This window comes from Centrocercus urophasianus, unplaced genomic scaffold, assembly GCF_019232065.1.
Source record: "Centrocercus urophasianus isolate 14NV4802_14NV808 unplaced genomic scaffold, USGS_Curo_1.0 seq_12, whole genome shotgun sequence".
Lineage (NCBI taxonomy): Eukaryota > Metazoa > Chordata > Aves > Galliformes > Phasianidae > Centrocercus > Centrocercus urophasianus.
In genome coordinates, this window is record NW_024884364.1 from 31,775,238 (window position 1) to 31,797,031 (window position 21,794).

Here is a 21,794-nt window from a genome sequence, read left to right on the forward strand (position 1 = left end):
TCTGTTTGATCATTTAGCTCTAACCAAAAGATGTTCTGGTAGTTCATCTTCTCCATGAGAAGCAATAAGAATGTAAGTGTCTTCTTTGAAAAGTTGAGGGTTTTATTGGGATGAAATATTTGAGCAGTGATTTTAGATGTGTATTCTGGCCTTTGTGTTGGTCTGCCCAGAAACGTGGGGCTCTCTGAGGCAATATATCCTAAAACACTGAGTCCTTTTTCTGCTTAGTTTTCATATTACAGTGAGCTGACTTTCCCATAAGAGTTGTTTGCGTAATGCTACAGTAAATGAAATCAGTAGATGATGCTCCCGATATGATAAAACACAAATTAAAGGATGGAAAAAAGAAATAAATATTTTAGCTGGTTATACTGTTGAATTAGTGGGAACAAATGTACTCTGACAGCAAAGCCATTTTCATCCTGAAGTTAACAGGAAAGGAAGGCAAGCAAAATTATGCCAACCATTCAGGCAGCATGGAAAGCATGTTTTTCTCTTTACTGTTAAAGCACATTATGAACTGAGCTCATTTACTATGAATTTCTTTACAAATAAGATCGTCCTGCTGCCAAATTCAGCTGAGATTTACTTATTCTGCGGCTTTTTTAGGGGCAAATTTTCTCCTCGAGGAGAATTTTGACTGGCTTGCGTTATTAATTCAAATTTACAATTCTGCTTAGTTGCAGTGTAGTTTTATACATGGTATAAACAGGCAAATGCTTACTGCATCTTATTAGATAACGTCAATTATTTTTGTAGTGAAATTATAACCAAAAAAACTTGTCACCTACATAAAAGAGAGCAGCAGCAGGGAAGATAGAACACAGTCTCTTTTTTTTTCCCAAATCCACATACTTGCAATGAAGTCGAATTAGAACTTTCAACCTGAGACTGAATTCTAAATCAAAGAAGCAGAAAAAGTCTGTCTGTCTGCACTTTGTTAGCTGTGTGCAGTTAGAATTTGAGCAAAAGTGACTTATTCTTCTGGACACCAGGTGTGCTGTAAAACCTACTTACAAAAATGTAATATACTGTGTACTGCAGAAGTCTCCAAAATGTGCATGTCTTAAATTTGTACTGTGGCTGTTCTTATCAGCCACTTCTTCAGGTGGTCATTTCCCTGTCAAAATAACTTTCCCTCTTGTTGGAAATGGGAAGTAGAGAGGAAGAAACAAAACTGCCTTTCATTTTAGTGTAAAATACAGAGTCATACTATGAAAACTGTTTGAGAAATTGAACTGGCCTGGTCACTGTCCTTGCTCTTGATTGCAAATCCAGGAAAAACGGCTGAGAACTGGCCCTGACAACTAATAATGATGCTCAGATCTTGTTACAGTTTTGATTCACATAATGGAGAAACTGCTGTGGGTAAACTTGTCTGTGGAGAGTGAATTTTGGGTCCATCTCTAGGCTGAATCAAAACTGGAGAAACTAAAGTCAATGTCTATGACGATAGTACTCTCCCTCTTTGAAGATGTATATGGGGTTGCTGTCACTGTAAAGCATTTAAGGAAACTAAATATCTGAAGACTCCTTTTATAGTAGTGGTAGGTTTGGTAGTTGTTAATGAATGTGTGTTGTTTGATCTTTGGGCAGTGATACCATATACTTAGTCATATTTAGTCACCCCAGCAACAGCTTCTCTTAGTCTTGTTAAAAACCTCTGCTGGAGGTATTTACAATAAAACACAAAATGCAGGTGCAGTCCCATCCTCCACTGAGTTGATGCGGCCTTGTTCTAGCAGCCTTACTCACTGGCACGTGGGGGGGAAGTGCAGTTGGAAAGACAGCTTCAGAAAAGCTGTATAGAGCAGTGATGTGTGACAGTGTGTTAGAGCTTGTGATAATGAGAGAAGAAAATCTTGTATCCAAACTGTACTGGTTATGTTGATAAATGGAGTGTACCTATATGGGACCTTCATTCATCAGCAGTATCTTCCTGCAACTGCCTTGAATTTTCCAGCAGACTGCTTAGTGTTAGTGTCCTTTTTCACTTTCAGAGTACTGGACATTAGCAGACCTCCACTATATTAGTATAGCATACACCACTATATCCTCCTTGCTTTACGCAGCAACAAGCCAGTAATTCTTGAAGGTGTATCTGTAGTATAAATACTGAATAATCGCTTGGGTTGGAACAAGTTCTACTGATGTTGAAGGCTAGCAGCAAAACTCCCAGTGACCACACAGGATGACATTTATCTGGCTTGACCTTTTCAACAAGTTGTAGTTTGGTCTTGATCATGACTGGTAAAAGGGCAGATAACAATTCATCTCTTCCTAAAGAATAACAACTATTGCATTACAGTGTTTTATCATGGAATATCAGTGCCTTGGAAAAGGCTAGTGAAGTCATTGTAAGAGTACCTGACAACTTCAGTGGGCACTGAATGTTGCAAGGTGGTACCATGCAATCTACTCTTTACAAGACTAGCACATTTAACAGAGTAGCAGCTACATCAGAACCAACTATTATTTTCTTTAGATTACTCCTTTTTCCTATTAATAGATCTAATTCTCTCTTCTGTACCTAACACATGTGATTTTCAGTTGATATTTGTAATTATTATCTCAGGATATTATGATTACATGATGAATTCTATAACTGCCCAGCTCTAAGTAAAAAGAAAATGAACACTTTTGAATTAAGTTGCATGTCATCGTAGAGTCAGCCTATGCAGTAAGGAGAAGATAGTTGTACTGAGAAACTGAATCCATTCTTTTTCAGTTTCTATTCTGTTCTCAAGCATTTATCCTGAGAGATATTTGCTTTGGGTGGTTAGAAAACTGTAAATGGATAAAGACTCTGGGTTTCTTCATCTTTTTTGTGTACACCATGGGTTGGCTCAGCATAGGAGCTTATCTAAAATGGAGGCATCTGAACTGACTTAAATCTGAATACTTCTAGAAAAAAAAATAACAATAACTGTAACTAACTTGTGTATGCTAGGATGGAGCTCCTGTTAGTAAGTTTTCCTTTTTTTGCAATTTGTAATGTGGTCAATTGTCCGTTCACCAATTTCAGCTGCTCAAGGAATTTGGTAAATTACACACTCCGTGCCTGCTGCATTCAGAGGAGAATGCTAGGTCCAGCAGGGTAAATAATCATCTTCATAGTAAATAATCATCTTCATGAGGAGTGCTTGGATCAACAGTGCATTATTTCCTGGCTAGAATTCAGGATCGTTATTATAGTAGACTTTAATATAAATATTTGTTTGAGAACTCAAAATTAATTTTCCACTAATATTCTCCAATGACTATTTAAAAATATACTGGTTTTGGGAACAGCCCAACAAATGAACTTGTGGAGAAAGATTTCAAAAAAGAAGGGAAAACATAAGGCTGATTTGTGTAAATATTTAAATACGCTCATGGAATGTGGGTTTGCCATGTCCGCCCAGATCCAGAGGTCACGTTCTTCACTCACAGGGAAGGATAGTGATTGAGCTGTAGTGTTGTAATGCCTTGTGCATCTTGTTTTTCCCACGGAACAGAGCTTGTGAGGCAAAAGATGAAGCAGGTCTCTCTCTCTTTGATATTTCATCCTCACAGCACTAATCAGAAGATGAGAAGTGTACCATTGTCTGGAAGTATGTGTAATACTGAATTTTCTTGGGTATTCTATTGAGTGTTGGGAGGAAATGGTCTTGCCACCTTAACTTTCCTCACTATGGTATTCTACTAAAATACTCTTGTCCCTTGAAAGCGGAGCCTCACAGAAGATGATCTCCTAGTCAGGAAATGTCTCCCTCCCCCATTTCATTTAATCTATGCCCAGAACCAATTTTGTTCCATCTCATAAAACACACCTGAATCTGGTGGGGATTTAAGATGTGAAAGATTCAACACGAGCCGGCAATGTGCGCTTGCAGCCCAGAAGGCCAACCGTACCCTTGGTTATACTCTGCTTCCCACCTGAAGTATGGCATCCAATTCTGGAGTATCCAGGACAAGAAAGACATCGAGCTGTTGGAGCAGGTCCAAAGGAGGCCACAAAGATGATCAGAGGGCTGGAAAACCTCCCCTACAAGGACAGGCTGAGAGAGCTGGGCATCTTCAGCCTGGAGAAGGGAAGGCTCTGAGGAGAACTTATAACAGCCTTCAGTACCTGCAAGGGACCTACTTGAAAGCTGGGGAGAGATTTTTTGTAAGGGCAGGTAGTGGCAGGGCAAGGAGAAATGGTTTTAAACTGGCTGAGGGTAGATTTAGACTAGAAATTAGGAAGAAATTCTTTATTGAGAAGGTGGTGAGACACTGGAACAGGTTGCCAAGCGAAGCTGTGGATGCCCCTTCCCTGGAAGCACTCAAGGCCAGGCTGGATGGGGCTTGGAGCAACCTGAGTAGAGGGGGTGTCCCTGCCTATAGCAGGGGGGTTGGAACTAGGTGATATTAAAGGTCCCTTCCAACTCAAACCATTCTATGGTAAGTGTGAAGTGAGAATTATTTGCTGTACGTCGGCCCCCAAATCTCAGAATAGAAAGTCTGTGTTTCAGTAACATTCCTAGATGTCTGTGCTCCCATCAAATAATGTAACACCTTCATAAAACCTAAATACAAAAGTGTTTGAACCCTTTGCATAGTTACGTAAGTTGTATTTTATCATGTACAGATTGCTCAGGCTCAGACAAGGGTGTAAAAATCCTGTGTGAACTCAGTGCTGTAATCTGCAGCTGAGAGCATTTCAAATGACAGCTGGGAGAAAGCAAGTAATTCTGGATGAGTAGCTATGCAGTTGAGATGGGTTTCATGATAAAAACCGTACAGGCAACCTAATCCACTGAATTTTAGTCACTTTCCTGGGGACACCCACACAAAAAAGTTTAGCCAGAACCAAACCAAACATGTTCCAGGTCCTCTTCTGGCCTGTATCTTTTTCTTCGCCTTCCTGATCTGTGTATCAAGGACTCCAGCAGTCTCCTCAGAATGCCAGCATGTCTCAGCTGAAGACAGATCTAGCCTTTAATAATAAGGCTCTCATATTGTTCACAGATCTTCCCTAGAGAGGATGCTGAAAGGAAGAAAGGGGAATTATACATGAACTTCATTTCCTCTCCTAGGTGAATTTCCATTTCTTGAGGCCAGGGATAAGTTTAAGTTCTCTCCGGAGAAATGCGGTGTGCTTATTTATTTAGAAGAGTGCTAACAAGGATAGTTCACAAAAAAGTTTCTTATCAGCAACTTCTGACACAAAAACTTTCAAAGCAACAACTTACATGTTTTTGATAAACTGAACACCTTCTTTACCGAAGTTTCGTCTACCCCCACGTCTGCACACACACACAGTGGCCATCTGGTTTCTGGAGAAAGATGTCTGTTAGAGTTTAAAGGAGAGAATATACCTGACTGAAACTTTAAATAATAGTTTTGAGAGCCCAGATGCTGTTTGTATTCTTCTGTTATCTGCCACACCTGGTTTGATATTGTGTATTACTGCTGGATTTCACCTGGCAAGGGAGGCCTTTCATTTTAAAATGTTTAGTCAGAATCGTCTTAAAGCATCTTATTAAAAGTTTCAGTGATGAACAGAGCCAGCAGTGCTTATGTGGTCCTGGTCAATGTCCTGTCTTCAGACTTCCCTGGAAGTTTTCGTTTTGTGTATTGTTTGCAACTACCATCATGACTTCCAAATAAGTCCATTCCTAGACGCAAAGAATACTACATTATGCACATGCAGTGTTTCCATGTGTATGTTGATTTCTAATGTTAGTTATGCAGCTTTTTTGGTGTGTCATTTTGTTGTTGTTGTTCGTTTGTTGGTATTTTTTTTTTCTTCTTAAAATAACAGCACTTAAGAGGAAAACAATGGTTTCCTGTCTGATAAAAGAGTACCAGGAAAGCAAATCATATGCAGAAGTTCCCAGGGGAAAAAAAAACAAAACGAAACAAAAAACAAATCAAAACAGCACAACTATAAGGAACTGTTTCAACTTTTTGAAGTCCTTTAAAGGACTGAAAAATACGACTTCAAAATGTTTTTCTCTTCCCCCCCCACCCCCCTTAGAGGTCCCTTAAATCCCCAGCTAGCTGGCACCTTTGAGTTAGAAAAGCCCTCACACTTAGTGTTCCTCCCACAAATGAATCTGTCTAGGTACTTATATGGTCCTCACCACTGTAGTAACTGAATGCTTTCCAAGTATTTAAAAATAGGGATAACAATAACAATCCCTGCCTCATTTCATCTCTTTCTTTCCAGCTTGCTACAAGAATAACTTGATTAATTTATGAGATCTTTGTTGTATACACAGTGTCTGCATACAAGGGATGGGATACGTGTGTGTATATGCCTGCCTACATGTGGTATTTTCAAACTGCATGCATACAGATTCAACTCAATTTCTGAAACATAAAGAAGTGAACACATGTATGTAAGTGTACATACTTACCTATGGTCACTAATATGGACTGCTCCTCTGCACAGTTTTGCAGGAGGTAGCAATTAGTAGAGCTGCAGCCATCCTGCACCACTGCAATTAGAAATAGCCCAAGGAAATAATTATGAATTATGCTTAATGATGATTCAGTTTCAATTGTTAATAGATGGTCTTTGTCCTGTTGCATGACTTGTCGTGCATATACTTCAGGAAAGCTTATACTGTCAATAAATCAAGCTCAGTTCGGACATAGAGGAGTAGTGAAATTACTTAAAAGAAAGGAGCCTTAACAGAACTGTTAAATCCCAGACCTGAGCCTCTACAAGATCCCTGCAAGGTTATTGGCATAGTCATTTGTCTCTTGGTGTTTTTTGGTTCTTTTTTTTTTTTCTTTGTGGGCGTATTTTTTGTTTGTTTCTTTGTTTGGTAGGGGGATATTTGCACTGACTGTGCCCTTGTCTTTTAATTTGTTCTGTTTTATTATTTTTTTTTTCTGACTTCTAGTTTCTTCCCTTTGCTGATGGCCACAACTTTCCCCTTAGTAAGGTTTTGTATCAGCTGCTTTGCTATAGCAATGATCAGAGAATCATAGAATGGTTTGGGTTGGAAGCAACCTTTACGATCATCTAGTTCTAGCCTCCTTTAATAGGTAGGGATATCTTCCCCTAGACCAGGTTTCTCAAAGCCTCATCCAGCTTGGCCTTCCAGGGAGGGGGCATTCACAACCTCACTGGGCAACCTGTTCCTGTGTCCCACCACCCTCACAGGAAATAAATTCTTCCTAATATCTCATCTAAATCTACTAGTGTCCTGTCACTACCCTCCCTTATGAAAAATCCCTCCCCACCTTTCCTGAAGGCCGCCTTCAGGTATTGAAGGCTGCTACGAGATCTCCTCAGAGCCTTCTCTTCTCTAGGCTGAAGATCCCCAGCTCTCTCAGCCTGTTCTTGTAGGAGAGGTACTCCAGCCCTCTGATCATGATGACTATGTGGCTTTGATCTTACAGCATTTTGGATCCAGGCATTTGGGAGGTGTTCAATTTTTTTTCATTTCAGTGAACATTTGGGCACCTGGAAGGTGGTACAATCTCTCATTCTTTCTGAGAAGCCTGTATGTAAAGATTAGGGGTGGGGGAAGCAGTTGTAAATTAAGGAAACAAATGCTGATCTGGTGGTGCTGATAGGTATTGCCATTCACATGACTCACAAATATGCTGGAGTTCCTATCAAGTTGGTTTATATGGTTTAGTAGCTTGTGGTACTGGGAATGGGAGGGTGGTTGGACTAGATGATCTTGCAGGTCGTTTCCAACCTTGCGATTCTATGATTCTATGATGAGGAAAGACAGAACAGAAATTATGCCTTTAACCATATTTCTTCTGGAGATCAGTTTGTAATTATCAGTACTCTGCCTGCCTATGCACCAGGGTAAACAAGACCTCTTTCCATGACTGGTATGTGGCTGACATGCGCAGGCTTGCTTCCACGAATGTGTACTCATCTGAAACAATGCTGTCATCGCTACTCTGAGAAGAACATTCAGTTCTGCTGCGCTGCTGATAGGAACCCAAATGAAGAACACAGGTCAGCTAGTTTCTGGATAGGACTAGTAAAACTAACAATGGTACCTCGGAAATGAATCTGTCCATGTATCATCATGGATAGTTTGCCAATAGTATATAAGCATTAGAATCAATGGTGCAAGAAGTGGTGTATTGACACTGGAAGTCCTTGGAGCTAGACTGACACAAATTACAGATGTCTCTTTCCATGTCCACAGACTCTAACAACAGGTGATTAAAAGGCCACAAGAGGTGGATGTAGCTTAGCAGCATGATTTTTCTAATTTAGTGGAAGTGAAAAATGAAAGCGGAGCACAGTCAATGCACAACAGAGGTTACCAGAGTTTACTGTTACAGAAACATCACTTTAACTACACGTTAACTGCTTTACTTCATATATAGGCTTTTGTTCTGTTTTTCTTTTCCAGAAGACTTGGTTTTCTAGATGAAATGAAAAATCTTTTCCACTTACGAATTCCTTGTCCATTAGTAAGTCACTAAAAAATCTTTTTTTTTTTTTTCTGATGGTTTTCAAGCTTTTAATTTGTAGCTCAGAGTCCTTAATATGCTTAGCTTGATACTCCAAAATTAGCTTGCAATTTGGTATTATCAGGCTACCTTCTGCAAACAACTAGCATTTAGAACAGCAGGAGTGTTACAGACATGATTAAAGTTTGGTCCTTAGCTGAGCATCCTTATGGGATCAAGGTAGTTAAGTCTGCAGAAAGAAACTGGATGCTTCAATGTAAATCAGTGCACCTCCAGTCTTGACATTCAGAATTGGATTCTAGGACATTATATAAAGTGCCTAGGCTCCACATACATTGCAAGAGAAGATTTCTCATCCAATTATATCTTGGGTTCCTAGGCTGAACAGAGCCATTAAAATCAATGACAGTAAATTCTGCTCCTCTTTAGAAGTTTGGGGTGGAAATCCTCTTTTCTGGCGGTAAATGTGTATGTGTGAGACACCTAACGCTCTATTCATCTCTCTATTGACAATTCTTCTGTGACATGATAGGACATGCAGAGATGGGATTCTGAAAAGCCAAGGTGCAGATAGAATTAAAATTGGCAAGGAATGTGAAAAAATAATAGAAGGGGTTATTTGGATACACTGGGCAGAAGAGACAAGATAAATAAGAAGGGAATATTGGCTTCAACAGACAGGGAGGAGGTTGAGGTACTCAATAAATTCTTTGGATCTGTCTTCACTGGCAGTCAGGCTTCCTACTTCTCCCATGTGCCTGAATCTCTAGGTGGGGATTAGGTGGGCAAAATCCCCCCCACTGTAAGAGCAGAGCAAGTCTGAGACTACCTTATGAGGCTGGTTGTGTACAAGTCTATGGGACCAAATGACATGCAGCCCAGGATCCTGAAGAAACTGGCTGATGTGGTTGATGAGCCACTCCATCATATTTGAAAAGTCATAGCTGACAGGACAAGTCTCTGGTGACTGGAGAAAGGGAAGCATCTCTCCAGTTTCTGGGCAGCCTGATCTGGTGGCTGGTGGCCCTGCCCGTGGCAGGGAAGTTTGAACTAGATGATCTGTAAGGTCTCTTCCAACCTGAGGCATGCGATGATGCTTATTAGAATGAGCTTCTCTGGAGAGCTATGTGTTTGGAGATCTCAATCTGATTTAGCAATAAAATAGCTTCTGACTTGCTCAATCCTGTCAAGGCTGAGGAATCTGTGGGTGTAATGGAAATGCTAAGTAACAGCCTGAAGCAGTGATTGAGAACCTGGTGGGAAGGCAGGGACAACCCAGGGGAGCTCAGGTGCATGCAATGTACCTGAGTGACTGGAAGGGTTGGAGCCAGCATCCATCCCCTCTCATACCTCTTTTAACAGTTGGCAGTGAAGGTGAGACTATCTCCCTGGAGATCTCTGCTTATGGCCTTCTGAAGGTGAGCAGCTATTATCCTTTGTTTCTGCATCCACGGCTGCTGCACTTGGGCTTATTCTCTCTTGCTGCAGCCTGAAGCTCTGCTACCCTGCTGTCTTTGCTGTGTTTTGCATCACATTATAGTGCTACAGGGGGTAATATTACAGAGCCTGTGTGTCTCTGAAGTCAAATAGATACTCCATTGGATTTTTCAGTATATCAGCTTTGGATGTGGGTATCTAATTTCTCCTCAATTCCATCTCAAACAACTCTGTTCTTATTTACATCTGGCCAAACTTAGCTTCTTTGTGCAACCTCTTCCAGCCATTTTCTGTATGGAAGTCTAGCATCCACATATTTCCTGGCTTGAGGAGGTCTTCGTTAGATAGGATACTGGATTTGAAAACATTTGCTTTGGTCAAGCACACTCAGTTCATTTTTTCCTCAATCTGCGCTGGTTAGGAATAGGAAGGACTGAGAAAAATAGATGTCTTCCAAAGAAGAATTTTCAAGAAAAGAAGAAACTTAAATAATGTCGTGATATGGAAAAGGCATTTCAAGAATCACAGTGGAAAATAGGACAGGGTGTTTTGGCAACTTTTGGGAGATACTTTCAGTATTGCAGAGACTGGAACTCTGCTCTCAGCATTTCTAGGGTCTCATAGCAGTATCATTCAACAGCAGTTGATGAATGAGTATTCTAACTGTATTTTGAGTATATCATTTTTCATTCAAATTTATACTGAAAAAACCCTGAGACTGCTGGTTGACTCTAGGTAGAAAAGCATTAATTATTTGTTAGGTATTAGTGAAACACTGTCACTCCACAGTGACCAATTTACCAGCTCCTCTAAATGCTGCCAATAAAGAATGGACATGTACAAATGTATTCATTAGCACAAACTAATTAAAATCCAGGCTAATAGCCAGAAAAAGAATACTTTATTGTAAGATTTTTGAATTCATTTTCAGTATTAATCTAACACTAACTGTCCTGGCTCCACGGTTTCTAGTCCTGGAAATCTCATGGCAAGAACCCAACCAATGGACAAGAGTTAGCCTTTTGGATTGCTTATGACTTTTTAACCCTACTTCTAATTTCATGGCTATTTCAGAGGTGCTCCTTCCTGAGAATATATTGCAGCAACTCTTTCAGACACAAAGAGTAGGATAGTGTCCCTTGCCTGAACATCTTTAGTTTGATTGCGCTGTGGTGATGCATTAACTTCTGATGCAGTGTGACTTTTTTCTTCTGTAGTTCACAGTTTAGGTTAGCCTCAATCAGTTCTTTTACTTTTGTAGTTGGTTTTTTTTTTTTTTTTTTTTTTTTTTTTAAGCATTTGTTCTGTTCATTCCACCTATTTTACTCTGCACTTCTTTCTCCAGCCAGACAGCACTGCTGTGTCCTTTTCAGTATTCTTAAAATAATTTAATTCTCATTAAAATTGGCAGTGAAAAATTGGCATTATTATTTTTCTGACTTTATCAATTTAGAAATTGTAAATGTACAATTCAGACCAAAGGGTGCTAGATACAAAGAGGGCATTAAGTCCATTCCCCTCACCCCTCCATTCTTTCCACCACACACTGCAGTACGTGCCTTGCTTTAGTGACAGTCTATAAGCTGCTAATTTTATCATATCCCTCTTATAGAGTGGGAGGCAAATTGGAGAGGAAGGATCACTTGTATCTATTGCAATTACACCAGTCTTTCTCCATTTCAGTGTGAGGGCATAGGGCTGGGCAATGCATGACCTGGAGATTGCACCCTTCACTTCTCTGCCTGCACAATATCACCACAGTATGTAGGAAGTGACTTGATTTCAATATTTTATTTTCAAACCAAATGACAGAGCTTCTGAAACTTGTACTTCCCATTGTGTTCAGGTGAAGGAATGTCTGATACAGCTCTGCAGCTATAGATGCTGCAGAATTTCTGGCTACATTTAAGAATGGAAGTAAAAAGTAAGTATGATGACAATTCTCCGCTGAATTCTCTGATTTGTAGCAGATGCAGTACAACTAAGCAGAAGAATGGGAGGGGAGAGGTTAAATGCAGGCTGAAGATAGGTTTAGTCCTCTGGCCTTAGGTTTCACTGGATTAATGCTCAGGGTAGTGTAGAATATCAGGTGTGGTACCTTTGAGAAAAGATGGTGATGTTGCTGCTCCTGTGTAATAGCAGAGATCCGTTAAGTTTGGGCAGCATGATGGGGGTGCATTTATCCCTCTACTGGTTTATACAGCAAAGATGAGAACCTGATATTTAGATCCAAATATCCCACTTGCCCCTCTGATAACCAGCAGCCTGAGCCCACAAAGAGAAGGAAGTTGAGACAGATAATGAGGCAGCTGCATTCAAGGCTGTTTGGCATCTCAAAGCAGCTACCTCTTGGTCTAGCAGTCAGCAGGCTAATTGCTGGCAGACAGCACGAAGCACGGGTAGAGTATGATCTCTAATGATTTTGTTCATAAAGCAGATAGCAGTATTTTTCACTAGCAAAAATTTCTTTGTGACCTTTGTGACCAAAGAATCTATTCTTAACAAAACCTTGAAATCTTTTTTGAGGTCTGACTTTAGGAGACAAAGATGTGTTCTGCTGCCAAGAAGTTGGAAAAAAAACAACAATCATATCTTCTGCTATTCGAGAGGGCAGGAAGGCAGATGGAAGATGTGTGATTTGGGGCCTCTTTGTCAGTGAGTGACAGATGAGATGCTGTCAATGGAGGGCACAGACATGGGCTTTGCCAATCAGTCATAAGCCATCATTCTGTCAATAGGCACCATTTTGTCCCATCTCACACAAACTTAAGACTTAGGCTTAAATATTTTTTTTCTTTAAAAACCAGGAGAAAGAAATAGCTCTTCTAGACTCCAGTGCAAAGAGCTCTGGAGATAAAGGATCTACAGACAGTATTGCATATCTGCAGCACAACAGTAGATAAACCCAGTGGAACCAGGTACATGGCTTAGAGCTCTTCTTCCTGTGTGTAGAAGTCTGATGCACCTTGCCTGCCTTGACTATTGGACCTCTTTCAAACTGTGACCCACACCCAATGACATAGAAAAGCATCACAACTGTTTTTGAAGTATTTATGGTTTTTGAATGAGGGACCATATAAATAAAAAGCAAGAGATAGATTCGTAAGAGGGAGTCCACTGGGGTCTTTGAGCTAAAAGCCATCCCATTATGGAAGAGCCTCAAAAAGAAGCTGTATTTATGACTATTTTCTCCATACCTGCCATGCCGCAGGTAGACATTGCAAATAATGCAATCTAGAGGCTGTTCTCAGATGAGGCAAAACTAGTGTAGAATTTTGGTCTTTGTTCATCTTTTTAAGATTATTTATGCTAACAGTAGCTTTTTCATTATTACAGGGTAAACTGGTTGAAAAGCAGAATGGGTTAGAATGAGCAAACTTTTTTTCCTTCATTCTTTTTCCCCAATAGAAAGGGCTGCACGCCCAGCCAATTAAGATAGCTACATCGAGTTGTTTCTAGTGCTTCTTTGTAGCTTTTCCTCTATAAATATTTCTGTGAGCTTCTATCTCCTACTGTCTTTGGTTCTAAGTTTCAGTTTTTAATGAACTGAAGTGTAAGGACATCCATAACTACTGTTATTTCTGGAGTGTGCACCATGCAAGGTCATTGAGAAGCTATTTTACTCTACAAAGCATAAGTAGATCTGAATTTACTCTAAACTTGATATGAAAGCATTTTATAACTACTGGAATTGTGACTTCACACACTTTTTAAGAGATCACAATAATTTCCTACGCCTGTAAGTAGTTTTCCCAGGAAATACTACCATGAAGCATATTTAGGGGCATATCTCTTGATTGAACTTTCTGGATATAAACTTGGAAGTAATTAACCTGAGCTGAGATAGAGCAGCTGCTTCTACTCTGCTCTGTGTTTGTGAGGTTCTTGGCCAAGCAGCAAAAAGCAGAGTACAGCTTCTACTTTTGTTCAGCACAGCTTAACATTTCAGTGTAATTACTGAGTTAGAGAGTGATCAGCTTGTTGTCAGCCTCCTTTTCAGGTGTTGGCCATACCTTTTGTTGTTGTATGTTATGCTGTTTGGATGTGACAAAGGAATTGATAAACTTGACCATGCATGCTAGAAAGTAGAACAATGAAAAACAATGTAGATTTTTCCATTCAGACAATTCAAGAAAAGATGTTTTGTTTCTCCCTCATTAATGGCTTGCTTGAGAGGAAAGATTGGTTGATTTTGGGGAGAAAAAAAAAAAACAAAAAAAAACACAACAAAAAAAACATTTCTAGAAGAGTGTGTATAGATTGAGGTAGGCAACAGAAAATAGATAATCAGACCTTCAGCTGTTGCAAATTGCCATAGCTGTCTTCATGTGTTGTCTTCAGTGCTTACTTCAGTGCTTACAAGGCCCTAGAGGCTTTAACTATCCTGAAACTTTTTACCAATCCCTGTCTGATGACAGTAGGTAGTTTTCTGCCAGTGTGACCTCTCATTCTCCTTATTCTCATGGATGACATGAATGTGTCCGTGAGAGTGGGGTAAAGAATGTGATGCAGTGGAATGCCCTGGTGCAATTCCGAGCTACTGGCCCTCCTGCCAGGCAAGTCATACTGCTATGATAGGTCAAGTTACTTGCTCCTTACTTTCTTTCCATCTCCATAAAAGCTGAAGTTTCCCTTTCATCTCTTCTGTGAGCTGTTTCTTTTCTGGTGGGCTTTCTTACTGTCTCTTTCATGCTGTGTTTCTGTCTTGTTGCTAATTCTTTCTCCTCCCCAGAGAATTTAATGTCTCCTCAGGACAGATAGGTCAAGCACTACTTCTTCCTCTAACTGCCTCCACTTATTTTCTCAGGCAAACTTTGTTTGCACCTATGTTCAAGAATATATGTTCATCAGAAGAGGGTAACTGACTAATGCTCTAATTTTTGGAGTCATGATTAACCTCAGCTGAAGTCTCTAGTTTCTGCATGGTCTCAAAAACAGTTAGTGTTTTCCAAACTAGATTTGACTGGAGCTCAGGTGAGTAGACAGCAAAGAAACACTGGAAAGAAGAGCACCACATTTAAGGAGATAAAGCAATCTTTAAAATAGTGTGATTGGAAATAAGCACTTTCAATTGTCTTTTATTTTTTAATTTTTTTTTCTCTCCTTGTCAGTTTGGGAATGAGAGAGGGAGTTTCCTGAGGAAAAGGGAATAAAAATATTTAATTTGTTATCTTTACATTCAGGTCTGAAATTCAAGCAGTAAAGAAAATGAGGTGGATTTTAGTTAGGAAGAAAGGAGACTGGTTTGGGGGTGTACTGTATATTGTGTATTGTGCATTCTGCATGTGTCAACACTTGTAGTTTCAGCCAGTGACTTATGTCCTAGCTTAAATCTGTTACTGCACTAACCCAGCTTGTGTTCTCTGATGCAGAGGAAAGACATGAAATTTTGTCATTCTTTTAGATGTTAATATTGTTAAGCTCACATTCTTGTAATCCTCAGAAACAGAGGAAGGAAAAAAGTCTATATAGATTAGAAAAATATGAGCTGGAGTAATGATCTGAGGTTGGTCAATTGTGTGTGTCAGCTAAGATGGTGTTTCAGATTGGTTTTATTGACAATCTGACATGTCTGTAAATCCAAGCAGAACTCAGAGTGTCTGTCAAAGCTTAAATTCAGGTAAGGGAAAATGGTTTTTTCATATGTTTCAAATAAGCAACAGAATTAAGCGTGAGATAAATCCTCAATCACAGAACATGTGATGGAGAGCTTTGATTAGCTTCTGTGTTCTATGTAATCATTACAAATAACAAACAAAAAAATTTTTTTGAGCCTAAAACTTTGAGGAATCACTGGCAACCCTCAAAACACTACCACAAGAATATCCACATTCCCCTTTTGACTCTCTTTGAGATTTTGTCTATCTGTATCTTTATTTCATTTATTTGCAGTCTTTGCTCACATTATGTATACTTATTTTGTTTGCTATTGTCCGAATTGGTGGCAAGGCTGAATCACTGAGCTACTGAATTCTGCTGGTTATCAAATCCCTTTTCGGCTGTATACAGCTTTGCCAAAATTTTACTGCTTCAGCTACAGTTTGCCATGTTAGTTGCTTGCTGTCAAGCAGAATTTATTTTGGAGGGGTTCAGCAAAGTCATCCCAGTTGTTTCCAAAAATGAGTCTTGAACAAAATACTAGCATGTCTACCATTTAAAAACAATTTCTGGATGCCTCTATTCAGATTGCTCTGAACTGTTATCATTTTGAACAGGAGCTTCAGATTTACCATTTAATATGTGGCTTTTTCTATATTCAAACATTGCCAAGTTGTAAATGTTTGGAAAGATGAGCCTTACATGTGTGTGCATTCAGTGAAGCAGTTAATTTTTTTGAATCACTGAGCAAAGTAGCAGGCACCAAGATAAATAAACCAATGCTGTCTTTGTGGGGCTTGGGTAACTTCGTTTTTTTCTAATTGCTTCTGCTTGCTACATTTTGGCCAGGAAATGGAGCTGTGAGCATGGTGTAGCCTTTGGTATTACCAAGGTAACACAGTTACTTAGGAGAAAGTGTACCTTCTGCCTTGAATCCAGAGGGGACAGAAAGTACAGCTCTGAGGTCAAAGGATGGAATGTTGGAGTTCACTAATTCCTGTCTGGAAACTACAGCCTCAGAATATTTAGAGAAGGATTAGTAGTTGTGAATGGAAACTGGGTTTAGAAGGGAGGAATGCGGAAAAGGCGTGTCGTAACTGGAAGAGACCAAGAGCCAGTTAGTGTGGGAAAGGGTTGAATGGAGTTCTGGGGTTAGGGGATACCCTGGTACGATTTTGTGGACTAGGACTAATCAGATTTAAAAAAAAAAAAAAAAAAAAAAAAAAAAAAGCAGCATTGAGGTTTACTGGGAAACCTCATCTACTGGGTATGATGAGGATCTCAGCTGAGGAAGAGGTGAGGTTAGGCCAGAGTTCTACAGAGAAGGTATAACAGAAAAGGCGACTACATCTGAAGACATGAATGAGCAATGAAGTCCCAGCCCGATGCCCACACCTTCCATCTTTTAATTGTTCCTTTTCTGTCAGCCATGTAAAACCCACGAGCAAAATATGTAGCTCATCTCATTTCCTACAACAGCCTGCTACTGCTATCAGTTATTTAACCAAGAGGTCTGTGTGGTGGATCTAGCAGTTTCAAATAGTTGTGCTGAAGAGCCATGTGGGTGTCCACATGTTGCAGCAGAATATGTATATATATTTTTTATTTAAATCTAGGAAACACAGCATGCTGCTAAGACTACAAAGGTTGCAAAGTCAAGAATTTGAAACAGAATTTTCTGGAATTAAAGTTGTCTGCACAAACTTAGCAGATTAATTGCACTGTACTTTGTCATTAAGTGACTTTTTTGTGCTTAACTTTGCAATGTTAATATCTTTTCAAGATAGTGCTATGTGTGCGATAAACATGCAACTTAAGCAGGAGGGAAACCTTTATTCCCTGGCCTCAGTTAGATTTTCATGTCAATTAGACTATCTGGCAGTGGGTTTAATAACTCTCTAATTGCAACTGCAGCACTTTGCTAAATCAATGACCACCCTTCCTGATAAAACTGTTTTTAAGTAGCAGTTGTTAAGATGCCTCAGGTGAAAACTTAGTGAGGTAAAAAGAGAGGTAGCTGGAATAGGAAGCCTTCATGGCTTCTAATCTCACCTCAGTAACATTTGTCAACTTTTAAAATTCTTTTTGCGTTTTCCTTTTAATTTGCGACGTTTTATAGTCAATAGCAAACTCCTCCACCATTTTCCAGATCACAGGGATGCCTTGTGAATCCACAAAGGTATGAAACATGTAGCATACGTTTGCAGCAAAGAATGTCTTTTTGAACCTTGCTGAAGCTTACTCTCTAGCACTTCTCAGTTCGGTGCCTGGAAGTTTTTCTTTTTAAATTATGCTTGAGATATGGGGTTGCACCCATCCAATATGTAAATATTTTTATTAAAAAAGAAAAAAAAAAATAACACAATCACAATGTTCTCCTCAAGTGAATGAACAAATGTGGTAACCACATCCCAAAATCTCTGTGCAGACTAATGCCCTTTCTCCCTTTTGTCTCACTGTAAGTCTTTTCAGCACAAGGCAGAGATCTATCTGCGTATGGAACAAAGACAGGAATCACATCTCCCTGTGTCTTTGACTATGTTCTGAGGCCATGTATATATATATATATATATTCCATAAAGGTGAAAAGGGCAATGCTAAGGGGATTCTAGTAGGGTGGTTGTGCTTGAATGTATTTGCTGGGACTTCTGAGGAAAATGAGGTGCTGCTGAACCAGAATGGGGATTATTTCAGGGGACAGAAGTCTTGTTCTATAGCTCTGAAGGCTGAAAAGCAGCCTCAGTTGTGGGACGATACTTCCTTGCCACCACTTTATTGGCAGCTCAGGAATGCACGTACAACCTTTCTTTGTGTCCTCGATGTACTGTATTGGTTTGCAAAGTGTACCATCTGTCAGGAAAATGAGACCATTTTCTCCTCTCTATTCCACAATCTCCTGATATATACAAAACGTTAGCAGCACAGGCTTAACTTTCCTGTTTTTTTTTTTTTTTTTTTTTTTTTCTTTTAATTGGAAAACCTTGCTTGCTTCTGCCATTATCCGAAGGAAAGAGAAAAAAGATGATTCTTATACATGGTCTGCAGAAGGTGGACATTTCTACACACCAGAGAATAAGCCTGCTGCAACCTAGACTTAATGATCTACACTGTAGTCAGGTGCTTGTCAGAACCTATAACTGCATTCTCATGGGAGAACAGTCCCTCTACCCTTTTTTTCTGAAATAGGATCTGGTTACCAAATAGCGTTGCTGACTCAGTGCCTAGAACCTAGGAGGTTTGGAATATCACTTTTTCATGAGATGGTCAAAGGAAAAATAGTTCAAGCAGGGTCTGAAGTACTCTCTGGTGCCTGACCTTGATCGTTAAATCTCTGCTACTTTGAAAAAGCTTGGAAAATTACATTACTCTCTGCCATCAGTCCTCACTCAATAAATACAGGCACTAAAGTCAGGAACGAGAAATCCCACAGAGCTTTGGTATTGACTTGTTAGAATTCCAGGCTTCAGCCTTGCAGTACAGTAACTGCCTATAAGTAATGAGCAAGCTGCTGAGAAGGGCAACTTGCCCTTCTGGATGTGTTCCCGACTCTTTCAGAAAATCTATTCATTGCCATTTTTCACTCTGTTATGCCAAACAATAAATTGTCCTATGTGCCAATAAGGGCTTCTCTATTACTCTATGAGAGGAAATTTGTGGGAGAGCTGAGCTACATTCATGTTCTGTCTCAGAGCTAATAGACTTATCATTAACCTTAGCATCAGTTTCTACAGCAGGAAAAAAAGACTATAATGTGTGATATTTGTGTATTTTTTCCATTAAGGAGTGATGAAACACTAATTTGTGTTATTTAGCATTTAAAGAACAGAAGTATATCCTTCTGTAAAATCCAATTTCTCAGCTGAATCAGCCAGGACTTCAGTGCTGAAGCCATGCCTCCTCCTCACCCATAGGTGCTGCATGAGACCTAGGAACACAAAGGAGAGAGGATTTGTGCTTGGGAACTGTATTGAGAGTTATTTAGTATGTTTTATGTTTGCTTCAAGAGCTTACAGTCCCTTGTTGCTGAGGACAAGGGTGCCTCGGCTCAGATCAGCAGTGAGAAGCACCACTTGTAATGCCTTCAAGAAGTTACTTCTCTTTCCCAGCCATTTTATTTTTCCTTTTTGTCATATCAGTCAAGAAGTCAAATGATGGCTGCCTTTGACTCCTGATAAGTACAACAAAGTTCCTTTTGAGTATCTCCACTTTTCAGCAGAACAGTCACAGCCATCACCTGTCTCTTTATTGGCTAAATGGCACAGCACAGATTTGGTGTTTGCAGTAGTTTGCAAATTCAATTATAGTTCTCACAGTAACTGTCGTTTGTCTGCTTATTCAAATGAAGTATTCAATATCGCTTGTTGTGGTGTTAGCTGTAATTCCTTTTAGGGAAACAGAAGTCTTACTGAGGTATGCTCAAAAGAAGGTTTATATAAATGAAACAGTTTCTCCTTAGCATGCAGAAATATGTGCATACACAAAAATTTACTATCCTTGAAATAAATGGAAATTACGGAAAGAGGTGCTGATATGTTTTTTTTGTCCCTTCAACTGTTTATCTTGAGAAATGTATGCAGACTGTTCAGTCAGCTCCTGAGGGAACATAAGAGGATCCAGATCAGCTGCACAACTGGCAGCTTCACTGGCAATCTCAGCAGAAGGAACAAATGTTCATTTTGACCCTTTGTTGAAGGTGAGCTGTTCTCTTCCTCACTAGCAATGGGATGGAAGCACACAGATGGAGTAGTATGAGAAGGCACGCACTACTTCTCCTTTTGTCTTCCTTCCTGAAGCAAATTAGATTTCTCAGCTGCTGGAGTGTCAGCACAGTACCATTTGTTCAGTTTACATAATTTATGTGATGAGAAGAAATTTCACATGAAGTAGCAAATAAGTTTGTCCATATGAAACTCCTCACTGTAGTTCAGGTGTCTCTCGGAGTCAGGGAATGTGATCCATTAGATTAAGCATCAATATCGACATTTGAGCTCATCACCATGAATTCCCCTTGCTAGAGAACTAGATAATGTAAGAATGGAAATTGAAGATGAGATTGATGTTACCCTAAATGGGATTCCTGAAGTAAGTCAGAAGGATGGCACCCTCAGTGCTTGTTTTTCTCCACTGGGCAGTGGGTTTCTTTGTAAGGTGAGTTTCTGTTAAGTTCTGATGTAAGCAACTACAACTCAGGTTAGCTGCATTGTGCTCAGGAATTGGAGAGAGTTTTTTATCTAGAGTCCATTCTGCAACCGTTCAGCCTAATGAATTTCTGCATGATGTGTAACAAAGCTTTCCAAAGGGCTATGGGGCAAGACAGCCCATAATACACTGACAACACCCTGCAGCATATAATTCCTTCTGATCCTTTCAGAGCCATATTGCCACAGGGGAAACAAACTGAGATACTTACTATTTCTGTTTTACATTCTCTTGAGGTGCCCCTCTTTTGAAATGTAGGCAGACCAGCCTGCAGGGGAAATAAACATATAATGCGGTTTTCTGTGTTCAGTGGAGACGTAGTAAACTGAAATTAACACTTCTGTTCAGATAACAGCCCAAGCAAAAGCGAACAGTGGAAATTTCCTAGTACACTCCTGCAATGGAATTACTTTGCTTTGTCTTGGAAAGCTACATCTGAGAGCAGAGGCTTTCAGGAGTCAGAGAAATTTAAATTGTGTACATTTAATGAGAGACTTTTACTATGTGGCACGTTCAGCAAAAGACTACTTGGGGCTGGACTGCATCAGTTCAGTACTATAGTGGTTGCACTTGTGGATGCTGGAACTGAAGTTACAAATCCAAGTGATGCAGGAGTGTTCAAGATCTACTGGTGGGTAATGGTGAAAGTCAGCAGAAGTGCAATTTCTGTGATGAATTGGTGTCTATCAGGGTATACTGTGCTTTTCGCTCAGACTGTGACCTTGGAGCTGCTCCAGGACATTAGGGTTTACATCAATCGCATCTCTGGGGGTCTTCTGATGAGATATGTTTGGTTTTATGGAGGAGTGACAAATTCTTTTGCCAAATACATTCGTAAAAAAACCTGAGTAAGATCGTTCAGCTCTGTCTGAGGGCTGGATCAGGTATCCCAAGCTCCATTTTGTTCTGTCTTCAAAGGATATCCGCTGCCTGCGTGGTCATTTTTATGACCAGGTAGCTGCAGGACTTTGAGAGTGGCCCAGCTGATTCCTCAGGCACTCCCAAGCTGACATGTAAAGCAGAATGTTAATAGCGTGTGGATTATTAATAGGTGGCTTTTTCATAGCAGGGCTCTACCAAAGTGGTTATCCTGTTACCAACACACAGAAGTGCCTGTATTTATCCAAATAGAAGTT

At 39.8% G+C, this 21,794-nt stretch overlaps 1 protein-coding gene and 1 long non-coding RNA gene across 2 annotated transcripts in view; both read left to right on the forward strand.

Moving 5' to 3' along the window:
- The window catches only part of PCP4 (Purkinje cell protein 4), a 51,931-nt gene that overhangs the window by 20,930 nt on the left and 9,207 nt on the right, over positions 1-21,794 (forward strand). The gene's annotated exons all lie outside the window — the stretch shown is intronic.
- Positions 8,363-11,785, forward strand: LOC122156358. The gene is made up of 3 exons (XR_006167455.1): positions 8,363-8,424; positions 9,787-9,842; positions 11,708-11,785. It is a non-coding gene; the product is annotated as an uncharacterized LOC122156358 (long non-coding RNA).